The sequence below is a fragment of the Equus caballus genome, chromosome 21, assembly GCF_041296265.1.
Source record: "Equus caballus isolate H_3958 breed thoroughbred chromosome 21, TB-T2T, whole genome shotgun sequence".
NCBI lineage: Eukaryota > Metazoa > Chordata > Mammalia > Perissodactyla > Equidae > Equus > Equus caballus.
In genome coordinates this window covers 27096386-27114657 of record NC_091704.1, presented here as the reverse complement: position 1 = coordinate 27114657, position 18272 = coordinate 27096386, and the positions used below count along the sequence as shown (strand labels likewise).

General features: G+C 40.5%; 1 protein-coding gene across 4 annotated transcripts in view; it reads right to left on the bottom strand.

Annotated features, from left to right (window-relative positions):
* The window catches only part of ELOVL7 (ELOVL fatty acid elongase 7), a 79420-nt gene that overhangs the window by 59678 nt on the left and 1470 nt on the right, over window positions 1-18272 (bottom strand). The gene's annotated exons all lie outside the window — the stretch shown is intronic.

Below are 18272 nucleotides of genomic sequence, written 5' to 3'. Positions count from 1 at the left end.
CCTTGGAAGGATCTGGCACATAGTTGACTCTTGGAAAGTATTCACTGAATGAATAAAATCAACCCCACCCAACTCTCCAGCCTCATCTCTCACCTTATGGCAGCCCTTTTTCACTATGCTTCCATCATCTTACTTTAGCAGTCCCAGGCTGCTCCATCTTCCCTCTTTCTCTGTGCTCCAATTTCTCCTCATGGCTAAAAAGTCTTGTTCACTAGGCTGGTAAGTAGATCTCATTTTTTAAGATTTCACCCTCCTCTAACAGGGTTTCTCCTCCCCTTACAGCTCAACCATCCAGGCAAACTGTCTGGTCTCTTCTGAGCCCCTGATGTAAGCTGTCCCCTCTTCTACCATGGCATCTACAGCACACTGTCTAGTGCAGTGCTACTCAAACGTGGCCTGTGGACTGGGGCTAATGTACAAATGATTTATTACCAGTCTGGAAATCAAGCGTAAGCATTTAGAACTGTTTATGGCAATTTGACATTGCTGTGACATTCAAGGTTGTGATACTTGTTGAACAAGGTATAGACTAGTTTGGGTGTTGCAGAATTTGTGTGGTGAGTCACATGTGGTGCAAACTGCATTTCAGTCATGTGCACTAGGACCTCTTGTTGGTCCGTGATAGAGCTAAAACAAACAAACAAAAACCTCAATGGATCCAACACCACAGATCATCTGAGGAGCACTGCTCTGATGCACTCAGGTAATGTCCTCATCTTTTACCTTTTGGGATGTTTGCTGCCTGAGGCAATGCAGATGTCCAATAAATATCAGTGAATAATAAAGATGTGCATGACAAGAAACTTACTGAAAGACATGACATCTGAGCAACTTAGTGCGTGGTAGGAATTGAACACGTTAGGGTAACAGGATGGGCTAATACACTGAGGAAGTTGCACAATGAGGAACAGCAAGAACAGATGTTGCACAAGCAATGGAAAGCTTTCAAAAGGTGAAATATTATGCAGAAGTTTAATTACATAAAAGAACTCAACTGGACAGTTCTGCCAACCCTACAACCTTGACCCCCCAAGCTTACCCCAGAGGCACCCCTTCGGTGCAGAGTCTGCAACCCTTAGCTATAGGCAGAGGGAGCCCCTGAAGGGTTTTAAACCAGCGTTGTGACCTAGCTGTGCAAAGGATGAACGGGAGGGAGGGAGCCTAAGCTCCAGGAGACCAACCAGGATTAAACTGCAAGGATCCCAATGAGAAAGGCTTCACGGCCTTGACAAGGGCAGAGCTAGTTTAGTGACGTGCAGTGGTGGTAGACACAAAGTCAATAAATATTTATGAGGCATTACAGGAAGGGCTTGGTGATTGACTAGACGGGATAAAGGAACAGGGACTATGTGCAGGAGACATGCATGCAGGAGTCACCAGATGAGATAAGGAACACAGAAAGAGGAACAGGTTTAAGGGGCAGGGGACTCATAAATTTCAGTGTGACAAGCCTGTGGGACATTAAGGTGGAGATGTTCAGTAGGCACTTGGGAGGAAGGTCAAAGCTGAAGATGCAGGATTTTAGAAGCTTTCACATCAAGATGGTGATTAAAAGCACAGTAACAGATAAATAAGAAAAATAGTGCTCTAAGGACAAACACTTAGAGAATACCAACATTTAAGGGATAAGCTGAGGGAGGAAATCTCACAAAGAAGATGGAAAAGGAAGAGTCAAAAAGACACGAGGAGAACTGAGTACATGCAGAATCACAGAAACAAAAGTAGGGGAAATTCTGAAGAAGGAGACAGTGATGAACACAGTCAAATGCACAGGGAGGTCCAGTGTGACAGAGCAGAATGGCCTCCACTGACTTGAGTCCATCTGGAAGCCCCTGTGACTTAGGAGGGGAAAGTAGTAGAGTGATGAAGCAGAAGACAAGCTATAAAGACAGGTGAGTAACAGAAGACACTGAACAGGTCCCTCTCAACAGGACTGCTTGTGAAGGCTAGAAAAGAGGAAAGAGGTACAAAATCAAGCTTTATCATTCTGGTAAAATCTTGAGTATTTTATAGTGAGAGGAAGAAAGAATAGAAAGAAACAAGGAGGAACAACCAACGAGGGTCTGGAGGAGAAATGGAGGTGATGGAGGGACCTGCAAAGTGGTACTCTTCCTCCACTGGAGCAGGCTGATACGTCCTCCTCCCAGAAGGGAAAAGAGAGAGGAGGGCAGGACACACGTGAGTTAGTAAGGGGAAGGAAGCTTTCCCTGGGGCCCACGTCCGGATTAGAGCCCTTCCTATGTTCTCTAATAACATCTAGTGCCTCACCACAGCGTTTACAATATGCTGTGGTTGCCTAATCTATCTGCCTGCGTCCTACTAAACCATAACTTCCAGGAAGGCGTGGGCTCATCTGTCCTGTCCCACTCTATACTCAATGCCTAGCACAATGCCTGGCACAAACTAGGCCTCAACGAAATGTTCAGAGGACAAAAAAAAATTAAGAGATTCACTGACAAAAGCTTCATTTTTCTAGCAAAGTAGGTGGTGGGGTCAATTGCTAAGACTTGATAAAATAGGGTTAGGTAGGGGGATATTGGAGAGTAGTGAAAGAATAGGATAGCTTTTGAGAGGAATGGAAAATGCAAATCCTTCAAGGACAAGTTTAAAGCAGTGGTTCTCAATCTTGCTCGCACACTGGAATCACCTGGAGAACATTAAGAAATATCGATGTTTGAGTTCCACCTAAAAATTTCAGATTTAACTGGCCTGAACAGCCTGGGCATTGGGACTTTTTTTAAGTTTCCAGAAGATTCTATAATGCTGCCAAGGTTGAGAGGCACTGAGTGAAAGGATTAAGTAATGTTAGGTTTGGGGTGGGTGCGGACATGGCACCGCTTGTCAAGCCATGCTGTGGTAGGCGTCCCACGTATAAAGTAGAGGAAGATGGGCATGGATGTTAGCTCAGGGCCAGTCTTCCTCAGCAAAAAGAGGAGGATTGGCAGTAGTTAGCTCAGGGCTAATCTTCCTCAAGAAAAATAAATAAATAAAGTAATGTTAGGTTAGAGTTGAGCTAAGACCGGAAACCATGAATTCATAGATTATCAATTTATCATTTTACCCAGCTTTCTGCAATACTGTCAGCTGCCTGGCTATAGGTGCAGAGGACGACTGTAGGGTTAATTTGGAGTTAGGGCTTTGCCAGACAAATATGCAAGTGAGACAAGTAGAGAGCTGAGAGACTGAGGGAAAACTAAGGTCTCTCTGAGAGTGGAGACAGGGAAATGTAAGAGGGCTAAAAAGCCAGAGGCTGTGGTCTGAAGATGGGATATTACGGCTAATGATTTCTTCCTGACACATTTCCAGGTGATAAGGCCCAGAGATTGGCTATGAAAGCAAGCAGTTCAAGTCGCTGTAGAGGTTATCACAGTTGGGTCAGACAGGGAACTCTGTCTGACATGCTACTGTCAGTCAGCTTCTGAGATAGTTTTGAAGTCTCACAGTGATAGCAGATGTGGGTATGGTGGATGAGTCAGGGGCCAAAGTCCACAATGCACAAGGGACTGAAGAGAAAATGACAGACAAAGAAGGTTAAGAAAGGCAGAGAGAGCCAAGCCCGAGGGGGGAGACATTCAAAAAAGGAGAGTTTTATCTTCTCATGGAAGTGAACAAGTAACAGTTTGATTCAGATGTGGCAATGGAAAGACAGGGAAATTCCAGCCAGTCCATCCAGACGTGTGGTACCTTTGAATATGGGAGAAAACCTCCATTTCTCTCACCCCTACATCAAACCCATCAGCAAACACTGACAACTCTATCTTCTAAATATATTCTAGAATCCAGCCATGGTGGTCCAAGTCACTGTGCTCTCTTATCTGCATTATTGCAATAGCCTCTAAACTGGTCTCCCTGATTTCACCTTTGTCCCTCTTCAATGTATTCTTCTTCACATTACAGAAAAAACAAAACAAAATAAAAAAGACCCAAGTCTGTCATTTCTCTGCCATAAATGCACGAATGTCTTCCCAGCTCATTCCACCAAAAGCCACAGTTCTTACAATGGGTTACAAGGTCCTCCGTGATCTGGGCCCCGACTCCCTCTCTGACCTTTCCTCCCTCTCTCCTCTTCTCTTATTGAGCTGCAGCCACAATGGGCTCCTCGCCCGTCCTTGAACACTCCAAGAACGCCCCTGCCTCAAAGCATCTGAAACTGCTGTCGCCACAACCTGGAATTCCCTTCTTGCAGACAGCTGCCATGGCTACTCCTTCACTTCCTTCAGATCTCTGCTCCAATGTCACCTTCACGACCCCACCAACATGCACTTCCTATCTTTATTCCTTACTTTTCTCCACAGCACTCTTCATCATGATTTATATGTATGTCACCAATCTTCTATATTTATTTGTTTATTGTCTGATCCCCCTACTCCCCAGTAACACTCTAGAATATAAGCTCCCTGGGAATAGTTATGGGGCATGGAGCTCCATCACGGTAGGGAGATGGTACCCAGAGGAGGATGGGGAGAGCATGTGGATTGATGAATCCTAGAGAGAACAAAAATTACAATGGTCTTTCCCATTACAAATTTAAACATAAGGTAGTATTATAATATACATGTATGTAATAGTACACATCCATAAAATATATAGATAATCCCCACAAAAGGAAGAAAAACAAATGGTCCTCAAAAAGAAATGTGGATAAGAAAAGTAAACAATAGTAAGATTAACGCATCCTACTTTCTATTTATGGATACACTTCATTTATTCAGCCTCATCCAGGAATGCAGCCTTCCACAGAAGTGAATATTTTAGATAACTGAAATGCTTATCTGTAGGTGTAATCACTTTAAAAAGGGCTTCAACATTTTTTGAAAGATTTTAATCATCTTATACACTGAACTTCTCTGGATGATTTGGGGATGTTATTAAAAGCATCAGTGTGACAGAAGTGGCCTCTGGGTCCATCCATGTCTACGGTATGCACCTTTGCCCTACACTAAAAAAATTCCAATCACCAGGCATTTCAAATACCTGTGTCTGCTTTTAATAGATTTCCTGTCTCCTCCCCATCAGCTTGCTGGCCACTCCTCTGTTTGTTACCAGCATTCTAATCTCTGTAAGATCCCACTTATTCTAATTTGCTGTCCCCAATCTGCTATGGGATGGGAAATTAGATAAGCAATGATGGTGGAATGTTTAAAATAACACTAGATGGGCTGTGATTTAAAAACAGAGGCTCTTCCTATGGGTTGAGTACAGATTTACTCGGCGGACTTCAGGACACCGTTTTCTCTGCTCAGGGATGATTTCTCTGCTTTCTTACTAATTTTCAATAGCATTTTGGGTATTGAAACCATGACAAATGGCCTCTGGACTAGCAGACTGTTCCGCTATCTACCACCTTCTTCAGTCAGTTCTAATAAAATGATTGTGATTAAGGTATCTCAGGCCTGCTTAACAAATTGAAAACTAACACAGATTTAGGACTACAGATGATGTGCATTATTCCATGTCTGCAAAAGACATCTCCAGTTGAAAACAAAATTTATAATTTGGTTACTTAAACCAAAGAAAAGGTTTGCCCAAAGAAAGTGCAGGTACACTCCAGGGCTAGTAGACAAATTGATTTAATGCATAATGTATGTAAAATACATTTATAATAAAGTATAGTATTGCTAAATAGTGTTATTTAAAGTTAAATAATTTGATATGAAAGATTCCAGAAGTAACAACTCAGAAAGACTAACATTCCCCTCCCTCTTTATCTGGATAAAAAACACAGTTTAGTTCAATATGATGTCAGTGTGGGCCCCTCCAGTTATGGCCCTTTCAAACAACAGCTAGAGATCAACAAACAGAAATCACAGATAATGCAAGATGAAAACAATGACTGTCCTATAAAAGTGGTCATGGTGAATATTTATAAATGTCTTTCTAGGTAAACAAAGAAAGACTTTTTCTTTCTAGTTAGTTTTACACAAGATACTTAAATAGCTTCCATGGATTTTCCCCCTGGTAGGGGAGGAGAGGTGAGGGAGAAATTAGAGTTATTCTGGCTTTAACTACCATTAGGAGTTTTAACCATTTGATCTTTGAAATATTTCAACAATTGTTAAATCTCTCAATGCTCCATCATAAAGGAATTGCTCAGAAGAGGCTGCCTTGGTTAAAACTCTCAAATTCTACAAATGAGCATGTAATTCATTCACTTAACCAGCAGTGATTACCAAAGAGGAGAAATAATGGAATTTCCAGAATCTCATCTAAAACATTCCCCTGACCCAGGTTCGCTAAGACCAATTATTTCCAGGCTCCAAAACTCAGCCTCTTATCCCTCCCTCATCTAGACCTGCCTCTTCTGCACTTTTACTTTACTTTCTCTACCCTTTTCCTTCCTTCCCTTTCATACAGGCAGATACCTGGTTCTGTGTTGGACCAAGGGGTCAGCCTCTCTCTCTCTCTTTTTTTTTTTTTTGGTGAGGAAGATTGGCCCTGAGCTAACATCTGTGCCAGTCTTCCTCTATTTTGTATGGGGGATACCACCACAGCATAGTTTAATAAGCGGTGTATAGGTCCAAGCCCAGGATCTGAACCTTTGAACCCCGGGCCACTGATGTGGAGCACATGAACTTAACCACTCTGCCACCGGCCGGCCCCCAGCCTCTCCTCTTTTACACTCTAGTTTCCTTTCCACTGACAGTGTGACAAGCCAGCAACCTGAATTGTCCAGCTCAAAGCACCTCTGACCAGGGCCTTTCTCTTTTCAGAATCCTCCAACAATTTGTAATGGAGTTTTGAGCTAAGATGATCATAGATCTCATTAACTGTACCCCATTCACCCTTTACCCTCCCCTCTCCCACTCATTCTTGATAAAGTAGTCTCTCGGCCAAGTAAATTTTCTGGCTGTTCCCTGAATTCTCTCTGTTACACCCTCACAACTGAAACAGGAAGAAATTATTCAGAGACTTTCAGGATTTTGCTTTTTTTTTTTTTTAAGTTATCACTTACCTTTAAGAGCATAAAAATTATGCTCTTATATGCCCTAAGAATAAATATACCCTAAGAATAAATGGTTTTGCTATGCTTTATTAATTTAACAGAGCATATGCCTAACATTGTCTCATTTTTATTCCACTTCAGGTAAAGTATTTATAGGGTTAGGAAAATGTATTAAATGTACCATAGTATGGGACCTTATGGGAACATTTCAAACCGCTGACTTTTATGTACCCAGTTCACACTTTTTCCCTGTACTAGCCCCAAAAATGGATAAGAGAGTTTTAAAAATTCACTTGCTACAGGTGGACACTGTATTTTAAGTTAAACACTGAGAATAAAGAAATAGCAGTTATTGAAATACACTGCCAAACTGTTTAATAACATAATATTTATCTACATGAGATAAGGGCTGTTAAGTAAATTTCTATTGTTTTTTTACCTTTTCTTGTAACTGTTTATATAATTTGTTGAGTGGACTGTGCATCATCTTATCAGACAAGATCTCTACATGACAGCTTTTAGTGATAGCCAGATTTATAGATATATTTTTTAAATTTCCTATTGATTGGATACGTGATGGCATTACTGGATTATTTTTAACTTTTGAGGTGTGACAATGGTATTGTGGTAATTTTTTTAAAGTCCTTATCTTCTGGAGATATACTGAAATATTTACAGATGAAATAAGATTGACCATGAGCCTGCGTGACGTGTACATCTAGTTCTTTACTCTCTCCACTTTTATAAATGTTTGGAAATTTCCATAATATGAGTTTTTTAAAAAGGAGGAAATAAAATTTCCACTTTGAAAATGCTTACACAGCTTTTTTTTTAAATATACTAGGAGACAGTCCCTGTCCTTCATCTAAATAGTTCCCAATTTTTTTCCCCAAGAAAAACTTAAGAAAACTTTCTAAAAATGCCTACAAGAAGCTGCAAAGCAATTTACCAAAATGTTAGCGATGGTACTTTCTAGTTGGTGGGATTACGGGTGATGTCTGCTTTCTTTTTTGTTACAAGTTTTTCTTTTGTTTTGTTATTTTGTTATGTTTTCCATATTCCTAAAATCAGCATACATTATTTTCATAGTCCAAAAAACTGATTTTTCTGATTATATGGAAGTATGATTTTCCATGTCAAGCACAGAAAATGTCTATATCATAAATGTCTATGCCTTTTTCTAGATTTACATGAAAAGTACAAACGAAAAACATGAACTTTCATGAAAGTCCAGTTATCCACAAAACTACCTGTGGTATGACAGCAGGATGGAAAGGGTGAGCTTTGATTGTCATTGGGGAAATATGTGCTAGGGAAGATAATTCTGGAAAGATAGGAAGATTGGTAAGATTTTGGTCTCATTTTGCCAAGACAGTCTTCTTGACTAACACAACTTAGTGCTCATAATGGACCCTCTCAGAGCAAATGGTCCAGAAGAGTCAGGTGTTTACAGGAATGTGATACACGGTATCTTACACGATTTTCATTTTAAGCTTGGCTTGGGCAGGGTTCATGCCTGGATACTGATATGCAGCTATATTTTTGTTTTCTCTTGTTTTCCTTCTAGATGGGAAGGGAGATAGAAAAGAGGAAAGGTTTCTCTCCATCTTTGAATGAGGAAGCAGTTTATGTGTTTTTGACTCTTTTGCCCCCAACATCATTCTCTCCTCCTCCTCTCTCCCCACATCATTTTATTTTGGACAAAACTAGTTGCCCATTCTCCACATGAGACCTAGCTGAGAGACTCTCAGAGACCTTGCTCACAATCACAACTCAGGGCTCCTGAGACTCAGTATCGGAAACTGCAAGGTCCCTGTGGGAAGGGACCACATCTCTATTCATTCATTCCATAAATATTTGGGCACCTACTATGTGCCAAGCACCCTCCTTGACACAAGAGCTACATCAAGATCCCTGTTCTCTGGGAGTTTACTTTCTTGTGGGAAGACACACAAGTAAAAAACACAAACACAAACAAAAGTAAGACAAATAGTGGCGAAAGTTAAGAAGAAATGAAACATGAGAGAGTGATGTGATAGGGTCACCAAGGGCAGAGGACCACAACAGTAAAAGGGTAGTCAGAAAAGATCTAGAACATTTAAGATCTGAGCGGCAAGTGGTCCTGGAGGAGACAGGAGGGGAAGGGCCTGGAGGCAGGAACAAACTTACTATGGCAGAGGAACAGAAAGCAGAGCACAAGGAGGAGGGCGACGCTGGACGACTCAGAGAAGTGGGGGTGCAGGCCCCCGAGGCCTCAGGTGAAGAGCCAAGGTTTTCTTCTAGGTGCAATGGGAAACCATCAGAGGCTTTTGTTTTCTTTCTTTTAGTATGACTATTTACTTTTATTTTTTTTTTAATTATGATAAACTACATATAACATGAAATTTGCCATCTCAACCCTTTTAAAGTGCATTGTTCAATGGTATTAAGTGCATTCACATTGTTGTGCAACTATCACCACCATCCATCTCTAGAACGCTTTACCTCCTGCAAAACTGAGGCTCATCAGAGGCTTTTAAGCAGAGCAGTGATAGGATCCGACTTACATTTTAAAAAATTAATTCGGTTGCTCGGTGGAGAATTGATTGTAGGGAGACAGTAGGATTAGGGGCTTACTGAAGTAGACGGATTCAGGATACATTTTGTGGACACAGCTGACATGCTTGCTGCTGATTCGGATGTGGGCATGAGATAAAGAAACAAAGAGAGATGACATCCAGATTTTCACATCTCTAGTGTCTAGCACACAGCAAATAGCCAGTGTTTGTTTCATAAATGAGTGAATATTGATTTAACATTTAAAAAGCAGAAACCTTTCTTCCTAGAGAACTAGGACAAGAGAAATCAAAACCACTACGGATGCAGGAGATGTTATCTCTTTTCTAACTATCTATACTAATTGTGTCCTTATCACATGGATAAAGTCTACATAGTTGGTTCACGTCAACTTTATGTGCCCAATTCTAACATTAACATTAAAGGCTAATCCTTTTCATGTATATAGTAAGTTTTATTAAGCATCTTACATAAATTGTTTTACATCTTTCCTACATAAATTTGCTTTTAACCTTTGAGACTATGGTCTCTGGGCTTCCTCCCCAGAGATTACATGTATACACAAATTTGATGTTTTGGAGACTTTATGGACCCTCTGAAGTCCATCCACAGACCAATCTCGGGTTTAAGAACGCCTGCTGCACCTAATGTGAGTTGTTAATGACTATCATCATGAGGACCTAGACTTTAATTATTAGCCTAGTCCTGGAGCCTTTGGGGCAAAGCTTTCAAATAGTTTACCTTCATTAATGTCCACTATAAATGAGTTATCAAGAACCAATATTAATTTAATGAATATCTTTGCAGCTTTAAAACTGTTATTAAAAGTATTACACACGAAGCAATCCAAGATCATTTTCATAAGAACCTACTTGACAAATCCCTTTTACAATTCATTTCTAGGGGGAAAAAAATCCTACCTTACAAATTGATGTTTTATATTAAGAAACCAAATCATTAGAGTTGTGGAAATATTCTCTTACTCTTTCAATATGAGCTCCCAGCTAATAGTTAAAATTTAGTGTTCCATTTAAAACAACTACATTACCTAGATTTTCCCTTTCTATGCTTGGATCTTAACATATTTCTTGTGAGCATTTTCAAATCGTTTGTGGAAAAAAGTGGAATGGGAATTACACACTATCACATGCAAGCTTTTCAGTTTTCCTATTTCATAAGCATGTTACCTGCCCTCGCCCTCCACCTCCAGCTTTTCCTCTAAAGAAGAAAGAGACTCTGAGGCCACATGTAGTAATTGTCAGGGTGCATAGTCAGAATACCCATATTCTAGACCCAGGTGTGCCACTCACCACCTGGGTGACCATGGCAAAATTTCTTGGAGGCTCAGAATTTTTGTCTGTAAAACTGAGTTAAGAGCACATACCATACAGGGGTGCAATAAGAACCGAGATGGGATCTGTAAAGTTTTTTCATGAAATATAAAGGCAAAGAAGAACGAGGAGGAGAAACAGCAGCAGCAGCTGCAGCCCATATTTGCTTGTTAAGAGATAGCTAACAACTTATCCTTGCTTTGTCTACTTATGAAATGGTGAAGACCAAAGGTTGGGGGTTGACAGACGTTTGGAGGGGGTGCCCAGCAAAGCAGTGAGCACTCAGTCTCCACTGACCTCACCCCGACCCAGCTCCACAGATGCTGCTGCCAGGGGATACTCAGTCAGTCACCTAGAGGTGAAGAGGGGCGCTGAGGGCAGAGAACGAGGACAGGAAGGGGTTGTTGGATGAGACAGCATGGCTTGCGCTGGATGGTTTAGTCATCCTTGCTGAGGAAATGTGTTTCTCTTCTTTTGCACTTTCAGTCATGGTCCAGGGTTAGGTTTTATAATACGTGGGCCCCAGGACTAGGTACAGGATTATATTGCTTTGAGCTTTGGTTGTCCCACCTGTAACACAGGGAAGCATAATCTTTGCCTTCCCCATATTCTACAAAGTCCACAGGAATAATTAATGTTGTTACTTAGAGACAAGAATGGCGTGGGGCAATTTAGGAGCTTCAAAAATTCAGTAGGGAAGCCATCTTCAGAGTTAAGGTTAATGAAGAGGAAACAATTAACAAGTTAGAAGAGCACTTAGACTTTAATCAGGAGAACTTATTTCCAGTCCCAGCATGCTAAAAGAGCCTTGTGGCCTTGGCCCAAATGACTTGGCCTCGCTGGGCCTTTGCTTCCTCATCTGAAAAGAGGAGGTTGGCCTAAATGATCTCCAACGTCCTTTCCAGCTCCAAACACTTTAACATGTCTTTAAAAAATTATACACATGCTCATGTCCCAGCAAAGGTTTCAATTCTTTACCCCTTGGGGATACCTCTGAGGCATCTCCCAGTGGGAGTGAAACCTAAGTGCCCACAGTGGTATAGAGAGCAACTTCATTAACACACCCTGTATTGGCTGCCTCTCTTCCCTGTCTCTACTGTCTGGGGGTGCTGTCCAGGTATGTCTCTCCAATAAACTGCTTACATGAAGGTATCAGTGTTATAAAGTGGTAAGAGCATGGGCATATGGGCACTGGAGTTCAGACAGAACTGGGTCTGAATCCCCATGCTGTCACTTACTAACCACAAGACCTTGGGCCAGTTAACTTCTGTTGCATCAATTTCCTTGTCTATAAAATGAGAAAATATCACCTTCCTCGTAGGACTTTTCGAAGATTAAGTGAGATAAGGCATATGTAGAATTGAGCACAGTGCCTGGCATATAACAAGTGCTCAATAAATGCTATTATAAAATGTAGTTTTATTTTTCTCATTTTATAAGTTGTCTTTTTTCATTAACCTGTTTTAATGCTTCAGAAAATAATTACTATATTTCTATAATTAGTATTTGAATCTAAAATAAGTTATACCTTGCCCAATTCAACTTGTGCACTTAGCATGAAAAAATTTTTCAAGTTTAAGACTCTAGCTAATGCTATATTATGTATTTTTGCTTTCGATTTTTATGGAAGTCATTTAAGGGAGGTAGGACCCAGCTCAAAGTTCTACATATTGGTTCACATTATTAAAATAAACTTAAATGTCATATGGCTGCTGAAAGCCTAATTTAAAATAAGAAGTATGAATTGATTATGTACCATTAGCACAGCATGCCATGCAAAGAAAAAAATCCACATGTACTCTGCTTTTTACATTCGCAATAGCAAAGTTTCACTTTGTCTTTATTAATGTAGGTGCAGAGACTAACTCCGGAGGCAAAGGTTCTGACTACCCTCTAAGCTACAGCATGAATTATTATAGTCAGACTCATAGCAGCAGCAATTTTGACTGGTTCTGGTTAGTTAATAAAAAAAATTGTCTATAGTAAAGAATCAAAAAATTATGTACACACCATAAACATTTACTTTACCTTAAGACCCATAGATGTGCATTAATTCCACAATTTTCCAAAGTAGTTCCAAGATTTTCCTTGAGGAAGAATTCCTCCCCAATATTTTTCTTATATAAACCAACCACACTCGGAATTTATTTTCTACAATTTCCAGTTTTAACTTTCTAAGTAGATTGAAAACTAAAAAGCAAAAACAAAACGAACTTGCAAAGCAAGTTCAGGATATTATTTTTCAAGTTTTTACAATTTTCTCTGTGATCTTTTACAGTTTTCCTGCCCACTTTTTTAGTCACTCTCTCTTATGGAATCTTTCCAAAGAATTCAATATTCCTTTCACAGGAACAATAACACTCTTTCCTTTTGCACTTATGTTTCATAGATTTACACACATTTAAATTATCTAAACACAATGAGAAGGGTAAATGGCACCAACAGGTTTGCAATAAATACAACAGACTGTCATGGCACCAGCAACACAGCAGCTGGAGCAGGAAACAGGCTCCAACAGCCTGTACTCATGATGCCTGGCATCACCCAGTCCTTCACGGGGAAATGAAGAGCACAGGCTGATTGGGTCAACTGGTTAGATGTCGAGGGAACTGTATTTGTCTCAGGATAAACCACAGGCAATTGCCAACATCCAACTATTCTACTTAGAGAAATGGCAAGTGCATATGTTCAACCTAATATATACTTTTTAGTTTAAAAAATATTAACTATATTTAATGTTAAATATTTTATCTACTACCCTTTTCTTCTGTGTGTGTGAGGAAGACTGGACCTGAGCTATCATCTGTTGCCAATCTTCCTCTTTTTGCTTGAGGAAGATTAGCCCCGAGCTAACATCCGTGGCAATCTTTCCCTATTTTTTGTATGTGGGATGCTGCCACAGCATGGCTTGATGCGCAGTGTATAGGTCTGTGCCTGGGATCCGAACCCGTGAACCTCGGGCTGCCACAGTGGAGTTCGTGAACTTAACCACTACACCACCCGGCAGCCCCTCTACTACTCATTTTTTCCTCCCTTTGAACAATGAATAGTGGTTCTCCCAACTTTATTTTTAAAATTCCATTCCACATTTGTTCAGGAACTCACACTAAGCTACTGAATAATCAGTAATTTGACTCAGGTTTCCCAAGAATGTTATTTCTACCTTCTTTCTTTCTTCAAGTTAGTCACAGCTGTTAGAATTTCAAAGAAAAGGCTGAAGGCTTGAGCATGTGTCTTCTAGCTAAGTGAATGATAAACAGTAGAGGGATAAAAATGTGAGGTCAGTATTAGTTTGTCTTTTTGCTTCTGAGACATAAATCTTTTTGGCCCACAGGATCCAGCACAGCACTGTCTGCCTGGAGGAGGCAGGAAAAAGACAGGCAAGAAGGGAAGTGGGCAGAGAGGCCCCAGGACAGACTTAGGATGAGTTGCCCTTAAATACAAGTTCCCTTTACTTTTGTTCTGTCCTGTTTTGTCACTTAATGATAATAAACTAACAAATAAATCACAAATATGCTATTAAGACAAAACCCAGAAATTTGGGACAGAAAGGAAGAAGGAAGGCGGGCATGTATTTAGATGAGGGACTGCTAGCCAAAGCCTCTTTTTCTAGCTCTCCCACTTCTACCACTACCTAAAAAGCCTAAGTCAGGTTTATGTTTATGGTTGCTCTTATGCCCTCAAAAACTATCCTACGATAGCAGAGCCCTAGTGTCTCTTATACCCTCTAAAATACCAACCCACAGGATCAATGTGCAGAGTGGAAAGAGCCCAGACGTTGTACTTACACCTGGGGTTAACTCCAGCTGCATCTCTAACAGTGCACGCTGAGCTCCCTCTGCTTTCCTTGCCCGAACACCCTTCTGCACTTTTCTGCACTCATGCGTACTATGAGGATTATGGTGCAGGTCTTGCTGGCTTCAGAAGATTCACGAGAAAAACGCATGTACAGTGCCTCATTGCAACTATCACTGATCTAAAAATGCTGAAGCTTTTCACCTCGCAATTGTCAACAAAAGACTTTTTAAAACTTAATTGCAGACTTAAAACTGGGTTTTCCACCCCTCACTCCATTTTTCCACTGCCCTAACTCCCACTCTTTCTCCTTTGGGCTCAGGAGGATGACTCTGTCCAATTCCCTCTGTTTGGCTTCCCAACGCCTGGTCTGTGTTAGTTACGGTTTACGACATTGTACTGTACCTGTTTACCTGTCCAACTTACACAACCTGGGCTGGCCTTAGCAGCCTGCCAACCACTTTGCCTGACAAAGCTGATAGTCAAAATTTTGCTGAATATACAAATTCTATAACTCCCTAATTTGGCTAGGCTTCACTCTATTACCTCACATGAGAGGCGACAAGGGAACTGGGCTGCTGGTGCTCAGGGCCTGCCTGGCTGCTTCTCCAGAAGGATGAGGGTTTGTCCCTAATATCACCGATGTACATGCCATATGTTATATGATAACTTAGTCCAACTGAATAACAGTCTGTTTAGAAATACTAATGATGGCATGCCTACTTCTATCATCAACAAAAAAGATAATTTTACTTGCCAAAGTAATAATATGTGCTCCTAATATAGCTAAATCAATTACAAATAATTGGAAATCTCCATTGTTGTAGAAGACCAATTTTATCAAGCACCAGATTTGCATTAGTTTTCAACTTCTTCGTAACTTGTGAGTGGTCTCAACTGGACGAGTCACAGAAACACATCTAAGATAAGTTTCTCTCTAAAAGTGTTCTTTTAGCGTGCTTCCTTCCATGCTATGTGATGTGTATTATTGAAATTCAAGGTTATCTCTCAATTTAACATGCTACCATATTTACAAAAGCTCCAAAATTATTTATATCATGAATAGCATTCTTCCCCATGCTAAAACTGATGTTTGCATGTGTAGCACACAAAGGAGAATAAAGAAATACACCAGGAAAAGACCTATTTCTTCAACTCAACTAGAAACTATTTGAGGACAGAGGCCTTCTTTTACCTACATTCCAATGTCTAGCATAGTCCCTGTTGTGGGTTGAACTGTGTGCCCCCAAAAAGATCTTGTGACATCTTAAGCCCCAGTACCTCAGAATGTGACGTTATTTGGAAATTGGGTTTTTGCAGCTGTAATTGTTAAGATGAGGTGATACTAGAGTAGGGTGGGCCTTAATTCCATATGACTGGTGTCCTTATAAGAAAATTACCATGTAAAGATACAGAGACACAGAGGGAGCGCTATGTGAAGACCGAGTCAGATATTGCAACACAGCGTCTACAAGCCAAGGATTGCCACTGTCACCAGAAACTAGGAGAAAGGCATGGAACAGGTGCTCCTTCAAAGCCTTCAGGAGGAATCAACACAGTGGACACCCTGATTTCAGCTTTCTAGCTTGCAGAACTATGAGACAATAAATTTCTGTTGTTTTTAGCCAACCAGTTTATGATCCTTTGTTACAGGAGCCCTAGGAAACTGGCACAGCACCAAACATGCAGAAGTTTAATAATACTGTTCATATTGAATTGAATTGCTGTTACTTCACAGACAGAAAAAAGTAGGCACAACACATCCATTCTATTTTTAAAATTTCTTTTAGAAATCAGACGATGTGTGTTAAGAACCATAAAAATGGTCATACTTGTTGACAAAGTAATTCTACTTCTCAAACACTATCATAAAGAAACAAACCCCAATTTGTTAAAAGATATATGTGCAGAAGTTAAGTGTTACTGTAACGTAGCTTGTTTATAAATTGTTTCTAATATACCCGACCAACAAGAGAGGATTAGTTAAGTAAATCACATTACAATTACTGGAATAAAATGCAAACAATAGCAGTTCTGGAAATTATATAAGATGAAAAATGCTTATTGTCTGTTATATGGAAAACACAAAATACCAAAATTCTATATGAAGTATGATGTAGGAAAACAGGCATAGAAAAGAAGGAGAGAGACAAAGGTAAACGGCAAAATACTCATTGTGGTAGAGTTATGCTCAGTGGGTCAGAACCCTCTTCTTGGCTCCCTAATCTCACCATTTGGGTACCTCTTTCCATTCTTTTTTCTCCTCACCTCAAATCTCTCCAGGCACAAGAAATTCCTTCTTGACAATGCCTCTCAGGATTAGCCCAGGCCCACACCAGCTTATACAGAGGTTTCTGGGAAAAGATTCCTATTCGGTCTGTCTGCAGTCTCATCCAACTCTCATATGTACTGCCAGAATAAGACAGTCATTCCACAGCTAAATATATCTCCGATGGTAGTCTCTTCATTTATGTTTTATGTACTTTTATGTATGTGTTATATTTTTCAATAAAAATGGGGTTTTTGGGGTAACTTTCTGTGGTTTCATATCTTGTCTGGCTAAGATAAGGTGAGGACTCGTGGTTCTCTGCGGACGTGGTCCTACCTCACCACACTGCTCAACGTAATGTTTCTCACAGATAACTGGCTTCCTACCCACAGCCATGGAGTTAGCAAAAGCTTTTCTTCCCTTCTTCCCCAGTGCCTGCCAGCTCCCAAGTCTACCAGTGCAAACTCCTTAACAGCCTGTAAAAGCTGCCTTAAAACTTTCAAAAAGTTTCCCATCATCATCAAACTCACCCCATCTCTGCTACCTTAATTCACATTGCATCATATTCTGCAAACACTTATCAAGCAACTACTAGTTGTAGGGCCTGAAGATTTAATGTCCTAAGTTGTTTACAATCTTTTTGCAGACATCGAACATTTATGAAAGAACACAGCCAACGGGAGAAAACGACATATAATAAACAATAAATGAGTGTTCAAGGGTGGGGAAGAGCGAGAGTGGTGAAGACAAGACAGAGAGGGGGTGAGACTGATGAAGGCTAGAAGGAGGAGACAAGGGAAAAGCTGAATAGATTTCGTGATGGGCAGAGGGGAGATGCAAGACAGGACCACTGAGATTTGCACCTGGGTGACTAGGATAATGGTGGGGACACTGACAGAAATGATGTCACCTAGAAATGCTTTGGGGCAAAGCAAAGCAAGTCCAAATGGAACATTACAAAGTGCACTGACAGATGCCACACTTAAACTGAGTAAGATACATGGAAAGCACGGAATCTTGAGGTGGACAAGTAGCTGGAGTAACAAAGTTCTATAAAATCTGAGGAAAAAGAAAAAAACCTAAACCAGTACAAAGCCAGACAAGAAGAAAAAGAGGGACCTGGGAATGACAGCCTGGTCAATGATGCTTGAAACAGCACAAGACTTCAAGGAAAAGAAGGAAGAACAGAACTCCAGGTGAGGCAGTACGCACAGAGCTTAGCCCCGGCGCTGACCCAGAGCCCGTGTTGGAACCCCTCCTGCTCCTGATTATGAGTGTGCCTTTGGGCAAGTTACTGTGTCTCAGTTTCCTCATTACTAAAATGAGGATAATATTATCATCTACCTCACATGATCGTTGCGAGGATTAAGAGTTAACA